This window comes from Candoia aspera, chromosome 6 (genome assembly GCF_035149785.1).
Source record: "Candoia aspera isolate rCanAsp1 chromosome 6, rCanAsp1.hap2, whole genome shotgun sequence".
Taxonomy (NCBI): Eukaryota; Metazoa; Chordata; class Lepidosauria; order Squamata; family Boidae; genus Candoia; species Candoia aspera.
Window position 1 is genome coordinate 75477118 of NC_086158.1, and position 8018 is coordinate 75485135.

An 8018-nucleotide genomic window follows, 5' to 3' on the forward strand; every position below is an offset into this window, starting at 1 on the left:
TCCACCTTACAGTGAAACTCTGATGTTAATGAAAGAAGAAGGTGAGAGTGGTCTAGGTGATAAAGAGGAATGTGGCAGGAATTGTGAGGACTTACTCCAACAATTAAAAAATTCAGATGAGACCGAATTATAAAGTTGCAAAAAGCAACAGGATGTTAAAAAGAAAAGGGGGGGGGGGTTGTGAGAAAAAGGGGGAGGGTCACAATGTTGTTTTTGCAATAGCTATTTCTATAAGATTGCTTTCCCAGTAGCTTGCAAAACTCAGCTTGCAAAATATTGAGGATGTGGGATATATGTGGTTGGGCAAGCAGGAGACTGTTCCTCCATAAGGGCAGGTATAAAGGAAGTAGGCTGTCTACCCAAGCTGAAAATATGCTCCAAACCAGTACTAGCAAGCTTTGTGGTCAGACAAGACCCTGACCTCGCTCCAAGGGGGTCGGCTGCCTTATAAGGAAAAGAATAAATAGGGGACTAGGGGAGATAAAAAGTGAGGAATGGGAGATACAAACAAAGGCGGGACTTCCTGCAGAATTTTAGGTGTCTCAGATAGGCTGTAAACTCCTAAGTACCTATCCAATGGGGAAAAGGAGGAGGGATTCCACCGGCTGGGATAGAGAAAAAAACTGCATGTTTGGTGTGAAGGGGTGTGCCTATCTTGACTGGGCACCCGTCCTTGCAAGAACGCTAATAGAAATCTTTTTGCTGCTTCTCAAAATTTATTCAGTGAGTACGTTTCTCACAAATGCTTTCCACAGATATGGAATTCAAATTTGGTTGCTGAATGCTATGAGAGCTGTATGTGAGAGAAGTGAAGCGTATCGGGGAATACATGACAAGCTTACTGAATAGTTCAGCCTTGACCAGAGATTAAGACAAGGATTTGTGACATCCCCTTTGTTGTTTAATGCACATATGGATAAATATGTAAGGAATGCTTGTAATGATATGACAAGTGAGTTGGTTGGGGATGTGAATATAAATGTACTTTTGTATGCAGACAATGCCCTGTTGGCTGATTTGCAGTGAATGTTAGATAGATTGCATGATGCAATGAAAAGAATGGTTCTGAAAATTAATGAGTCAATGATTCATTAACCATTGTTGTGTTTGGCAAGGAAAATAGAATGAATGATTGCAACTCATACACAAACAGAATAAAATTAGAGCAAATGGTAGATAAATTTGTGGAACCTGGCAGAATGTTTACTAAAGATGAAAATAGATAGAAATGTTTAAGACATGGATAGAAAAGTATGGAGAGGTCTAATGTAAACTAGAGTTAGGGAGATTTTCTTTTCTTTTATCTCCTGTCTTTGCTTGCTACTTTCTACTCTTTACCTGTGATTTGCAAATAGGACCTATCCCCAAAGGAATATTATGATGGGTATGAACGAATGTGTCCATGTATGTTTCTACTTGGTTGTGAGAATGAATTCTCCAGGGCTTCTAAGCATTTCTCAGAGGAAGAAAAACATATCAAAACTGGAACTGTATTTGTCCTTAACAGTTGAGCTGGTCCTCCCATCCCCAAATCATAGGACCAAGGTAGTACCAATGGGCACCAATTGTGGCCACCAGCGGGCACCAATTGTGTGAACAAAAAAACTAAGATAAAGGTCAAATGCACACTTTCAAATGCAAGAGAAGAATAACTGATTGCTAAACGAGGGATTAATCAGGATTGGATGATCTTTTTTGTAAAGTGATTGATGTCGATTTTCCATATGCAACCACAAAATCAAGGTCAACCAAAGAGGATATCATATATCTGATTTGTGTGGTTACCCACTGTATAATATGCATAATTATTGTGCAAACATATTGTGTTTTCCGGCCTTAGGCTGGTGTGCAATATCTGATCATACAGGTTCAGCTAGTGCTTTGCTCAGTGAATATCAGCATTTACATTTGCCAGGACATTGTATTTCTTTTTAGGATGTGAATTAAAATTAATTGGGCTTTCTTAATTAGTGAATGAATTTTAAAAGGTATAAAGGAAGATAATTAAGTCAAGCCTTGCCAGGAAAATGTAAAGCATATGTATGACTCACATAAAAACAGACGGAGCTTCATTAGCATCACTGTGGCCACCATCTTGACTTCTTTGACTATACCTGCAGACACGCCTGCTGACACCCATATTGGATACTAGGTGAAAAAGAAACATAAGAATTTTCCAAACAATGAATCAGCAATTTATAATGGTCATTAATTCTTGGGGGTTCAAATGCCTTCTGACTATGAATTGTTCTGAAACCATAATGGCTGCATGAATGACCAACCTCATTTCATACCTGTCAGTTTTGGGTGGGGGGGGGGGTTGTTTTTAAATGTTAGTGGCTTTAAATGAAATGGAATATTAGTGGTGTCTGCAAGGGGGTGGAAGTCAAAACGGCAAGATGGCAGATGTATCTTTGCGATCAAGCCCCACTCCATTTATACATGCATGACATCACACAGACTGTACATACGAAAGGGGTAGGGTTGGCATTGCAACACCACATCTGCCATCTTGCCTTTTGGTCCCTCGGTTTTCCCAAAAGCTCTGGGTTTGTGGCCTGACATGCAATTTTGCCCAATACAATATACCAAGGGTGGAGATAATCAAATATTTATTCTGCACAGAAGGTGCAAGGGGAATAATATTCCAAAGCCAAGCACAAAGGCTCTCAGATTAACAAACTTTTTATACATTTCTGCAATGAAATATGAAGTAAAATTCTTGCAACAAAATATGAAGTGAAAAGCAGCTTTTCAGCCCTGAAGCAATAAACTATGCAAACTGTGGAATTCTCAGTCTAGGATCTGCCAGCATTGCTTTACTATCTTAACATGCTTATGTGTTTTGCAAATACCTATGCATACCATCTTGATCAGTTACCTAGCTACTAATCTGCATCAACTAACTCCTGATTCTTGCTCATGCGCATTGTCACATTTTGCACATGTCCCTATTCTTGCTCATGTGTGCTGTTAACTTTTTGCACACATCCCTACTATGCTGAGTCTTCACCTAGGGGTGTTGCAAGCTCTTGAAATTTAGTGAACTCTTTCAGAGGTGTCTTCAATGTGAAGCTGTCAGAAACTGTTTTCTGCTTATTGCCTCATCACCTCCCCCCATGGAAGGTGCTAGGAGGTCATTTGGATTGAACATCTTAGAAAAACAATGAAGAGAAAAATCTTGAGGAAACAAGATGGAAGTTATGAAAGGGATGTACAAGGCTATAGAGATAAAGATGCTTCCACCCCAATCCTAAGCAAAATAGACTGTAAATCCAAATTGCTGATTTGTGGTTTGGAAACTGGGTTATCCATCTCAAACTTCAAGATGATCAGATAATGCTGGACTTAATTCTCTTTTTTAACTATTTAGACAAAGGCTTAGCCACACTGCCCTGTCACCAGAATGGGCCAGCAGCCATTTTTGGAGGGAAGAAATGGTGACCTTTCCTTCAATTAATTCCCCACTCCCCATCAAGGAGACCTTAGGGCATGTTTTTCTACTCCACCTTTGAAGTACAGTATACTTTTCCATGTTATCTCACCTCAGGTGTTCCTGTCTGTTTGGGATGGCATCCTTCAGTTTGTTGCAGGCTAAACTCAGTAATTCATGGACTACTTCACAAAGGCAGAAACACTCTTGTCAGTTGAGTCAGTACTTACCATATGTCTTGTTCTAGGCCAACCATGTGCACACATGCACAACCCTACACCAAAGTTAGGCTGCTAAGGCTTTACTTCTGGTTAAAGCAAGTGCAAGCAATGGCTTGAAGTTGTAAGCAACTTCAGCAAAAGGTAACAACTCCACCCAATCATCCTGATGGTAGTTAATGTATGCTCTAAGAAACTGTTCAAGAGTGGAGTTTAAAATCTCAGTAGAACCTTCAGTCTGTGGATGGGATGATGTGGACAGTGCTTGTTTAGTGCCAATCAATTTTAAAAATGATTTCCAAAATTGGGAAGTAAACTGTGTGCCACGGTCAGAGATTAAATGGGAGGGGCTACCGTGGAGGCGGTAGATGTGGATGAGAAATAGGCATGCTAATTGGGCTGACGGCATGGATGCACATGGAATGAAAAGAGCTTGTTTAGAGAAAAAATCTTTCACAACCCAAATGATAGTTTTCTTCTGACTGGGAGGTAGGTCCACAATAAAATCCATAGAAATCTCATCCCAGGGACGGGATGGGCTGGCCACTGGCTGTAGAAGCCCCTGTGGTTTCCCTCCTTTTCGTTGTGACATGGCACAAACAGGACAGGAAGCAACATAGTCTTTTACATCACGTCTTAAGGTTGGCCACCAAAATTGACGGTGAACCAAATGCAAGGTTTTGACAAAACCAAAGTGTCCAGCAAGTTTATCATCATGGGAACACTGCAAAACATCAACTCTTAAAGTTTCAGGCACATAAAGGCAGTGTTCCACCCACGCCAGACCGTTTTCAAAAGAAACATTGTCTCTATTAGCTAGCAACCTCTTTCAGCACCTGGAGAAAGTCCTTCTGTAACTGACAAGGAACTTGCACTTTCCGCTTCCCAGACTGGGCTGGGGGCGGGGTTGCCTGCACATGGGTCTGGCTCTGAGTGACAGCAACCAAGTCCAGTTGTGGTTCAGTGAGAACAGTCCCAACCACATCTGCCACCTGGTCAAGGTCCTGAGGTAACTGTGATGAAGCATCAGCCAGAAAGTTTTTCTTTCCTGGAATAAATTTTAGCTGGAAGTTAAAGCAACTGAAAAATTGAGCCCAGCGAATCTGTTTAGGACTGAGACGTCATGGGGTGTGGAGGGCTTCCAAATTCCTGTGATCGGTCCAAACATCGAAAGGGCATTTAGCTCTTTCAAGGAGATGGCACCAGGTTTCTAAAGCTGCTTTCACAGCAAACGCCTCCTTTTCCCAAACATGCCAATGGCATTGTTTCAGAAAATTTCCTGGATAGATAAGCACAGGGTTTTAAGTGATTTTCTGAATCCCTTTGTAACAAAATAGCCCGAATAGAGGAGTCAGAAGCATCAACTTGGACCACAAAGGGGCGTTCAGGATCAGGGTGCTGTAGAATAGGCTCAGCAGTGAAGAGGGTTTTTAACTTCTCGAATGCTGCCTGGCATTCAGGCGTCCAATTCAGCACTGCCCCAGGGTTTTTTACTTTGCATGTCTCCCCCAAGCCCTTGGTACGGAGTAAATCAGTGAGGGGAAGAGCAATCTCACTGAACCCCTGGATAAATTGCCGATAGTAATTACTGAACCCTAGGAAACTTTGTAATTGCCTCTGGGTGCAGGGACGTTCCCAATTTAGAATCACCTGAATTTTTGCAGGGTCCATTTCTATACCTCTGTCAGACACTTGATAGTCCAGATAGTCAAGTTGGATTTTGTGAAACTCACATTTGGAAAGTTTGGCATAAAGCTTGGCATCTCTAAGTTTGCGTAACACCTGTCTGAGGAGGTGTTTGTGTTCCTCCTTGGTTTCAGTGTAAATGAGAACATCATCTAAATAAACCAGGACCCCTTTAAACAAATGATCATGTAATACTTCATTAATCAACTGTATGCAGACTCCAGGTGTCCCTGCTAACCCAAAAGGGAGGACTTTGTACTGAAAAGACCCTAGTGGGCAATTAAAAGCACTTTTCCACTCATCCCCAGCTTTTATGTGAATGCGGAAATAGGCCTCGCGAAGATCGAGCTTGGAGAAAATCTCGCCCTTTGACAAATGAGCTAACATGTCCTTCATGAGAGGTAGAGGGTGTTGTTGTTTATACGTTTAGTCGCTTCCGACTCTTCGTGACTTCATGGACCAGCCCACGCCAGAGCTTCCTGTCGGTCGTCAACACTCCCAGCTCCCCCAGGGACGAGTCCGTCACCTCTAGAATATCATCCATCCATCTTGCCCTTGGGCGGCCCTTCTTCCTTTTGCCTTCCACTCTCCCTAGCATCAGCATCTTCTCCAGCGTGTCCTGTCTTCTCATTATGTGGCCAAAGTATTTCAGTTTGGCCTTTAATATCATTCCCTCAAGTGAGCAGTCTGGCTTTATTTCCTGGAGGATGGACTGGTTTGATCTTCTTGCAGTCCAAAGCACTCTCAGAATTTTCCTCCAACACCACAGTTCAAAAGCATCGATCTTCCTTCTCTCAGCCTTCCTTATGGTCCAGCTCTCGCAGCCATATGTTACTACAGGGAACACCATTGCTTTAACTATGCGGGCCTTTGTTGTCAGTGTGATGTCTCTGCTCTTAACTATTTTATCGAGATTTGTCATTGCTCTTCTCCCAAGGATTAAGTGTCTTCTGATTTCCTGACTGCAGTCAGCATCTGCAGTAATCTTTGCACCTAGGAATACAAAGTCTTTCACTGCTTCTACATTTTCTCCCTCTATTTGCCAGTTATCAATCAAGCTGGTTGCCATAATCTTGGTTTTTTTGAGGTTTAGCTGCAAACCAGCTTTTGCACTTTCTTCTTTCACATTCATCATAAGGCTCCTCAGTTCCTCTTCACTTTCAGCCATCAAAGTGGTATCATCTGCATATCTGAGATTGTTAATGTTTCTTCCAGAGATTTTAACTCCAGCCTTGGATTCCTCAAGCCCAGCTTGTCGCATGATGTGTTCTGCATACAAGTTGAATAGGTAGGGTGAGAGTATACAGCCCTGCCATACTCCTTTCCCAATCTTAAACCAGTCCGTTGTTCCGTGGTCTGTCCTTACTGTTGCTACTTGGTCGTTATACAGATTCTTCAGGAGGTATACAAGATGACTTGGTATCCCCATACCACTAAGAACTTGCCACAATTTGTTATGGTCCACACAGTCAAAGGCTTTAGAATAGTCCATAAAACAGAAATAGATGTTTTTCTGAAACTCCCTGGCTTTTTCCATTATCCAGCGGATATTGGCAATTTGGTCTCCAGTTCCTCTGCCTTTTCTAAACCCAGCTTGTACATCTGGCAATTCTCGCTCCATGAACTGCTGAAGTCTACCTTGCAGGATCTTGAGCATTACCTTACTGGCATGTGAAATGAGTGCCACTGTTCGATAGTTTGAACATTCTTTAGTGTTTCCCTTTTTTGGTATGGGGATATAAGTTGATTTTTTCCAATCTGATGGCCATTCTTGTGTTTTCCAAATTTGCTGGCATATAGCATGCATTACCTTGACAGCATCATCTTGCAAGATTTTGAACAGTTCAGCTGGGATGCCGTCGTCTCCTGCTGCCTTGTTATTAGCAATGCTTCTTAAGGCCCACTCAACCTCACTCTTCAGGATGTCTGGCTCTAGCTCACTGACCACACCGTCAAAGCTATCCCCGATATTGTTATCCTTCCTATACAGGTCTTCTGTATATTGCCACCTTTTCTTGATCTCTTCTTCTTCTGTTAGGTCCTTGCCATCTTTGTTTTTGATCATACCCATTTTGGCCTGGAATTTACCTCCAATGTTTCTAATTTTCTGGAAGAGGTCTCTTGTCCTTCCTATTCTATTGTCTTCTTCCACTTCCGCGCATTGCTTGTTTAAAAATAATTCCTTATGTCTTCTGGCTAACCTCTGGAATTCTGCATTTAATTGGGCATATCTCCCCCTATCACTGTTGCCTTTTGCTTTCCTTCTTTCTTGGGCTACTTCTAGTGTCTCAGCAGACAGCCATTTTGCCTTCTTGGTTTTCTCTTTCTTTGGGATGTATTTTGTTGCCGCCTCCTGAACAATGCTGCCAACTTCTGTCCAGAGTTCTTCCAGGACCCTATCTACTAAGTCCAGTCCCTTAAATCTATTCTTCACCTCCACTGCATATTCCTTAGGAATATTAGTGAGCTCATATCTAGCTGATCTGTGGGTCTTCCCTAATCTCTTTAGTCTGATCCTAAATTGTGCAAGAAGAAGTTCGTGATCTGAACTACAGTCAGCTCCAGGCCTTGTTTTTACCGACTGTACAGATGTCCGCCACATTTGGCTGCAAAGGATGTAATCAATCTGATTTCGGTGTTGTCCATCTGGTGAAGTCCATGTATAAAGCCGTCTCTTAGGT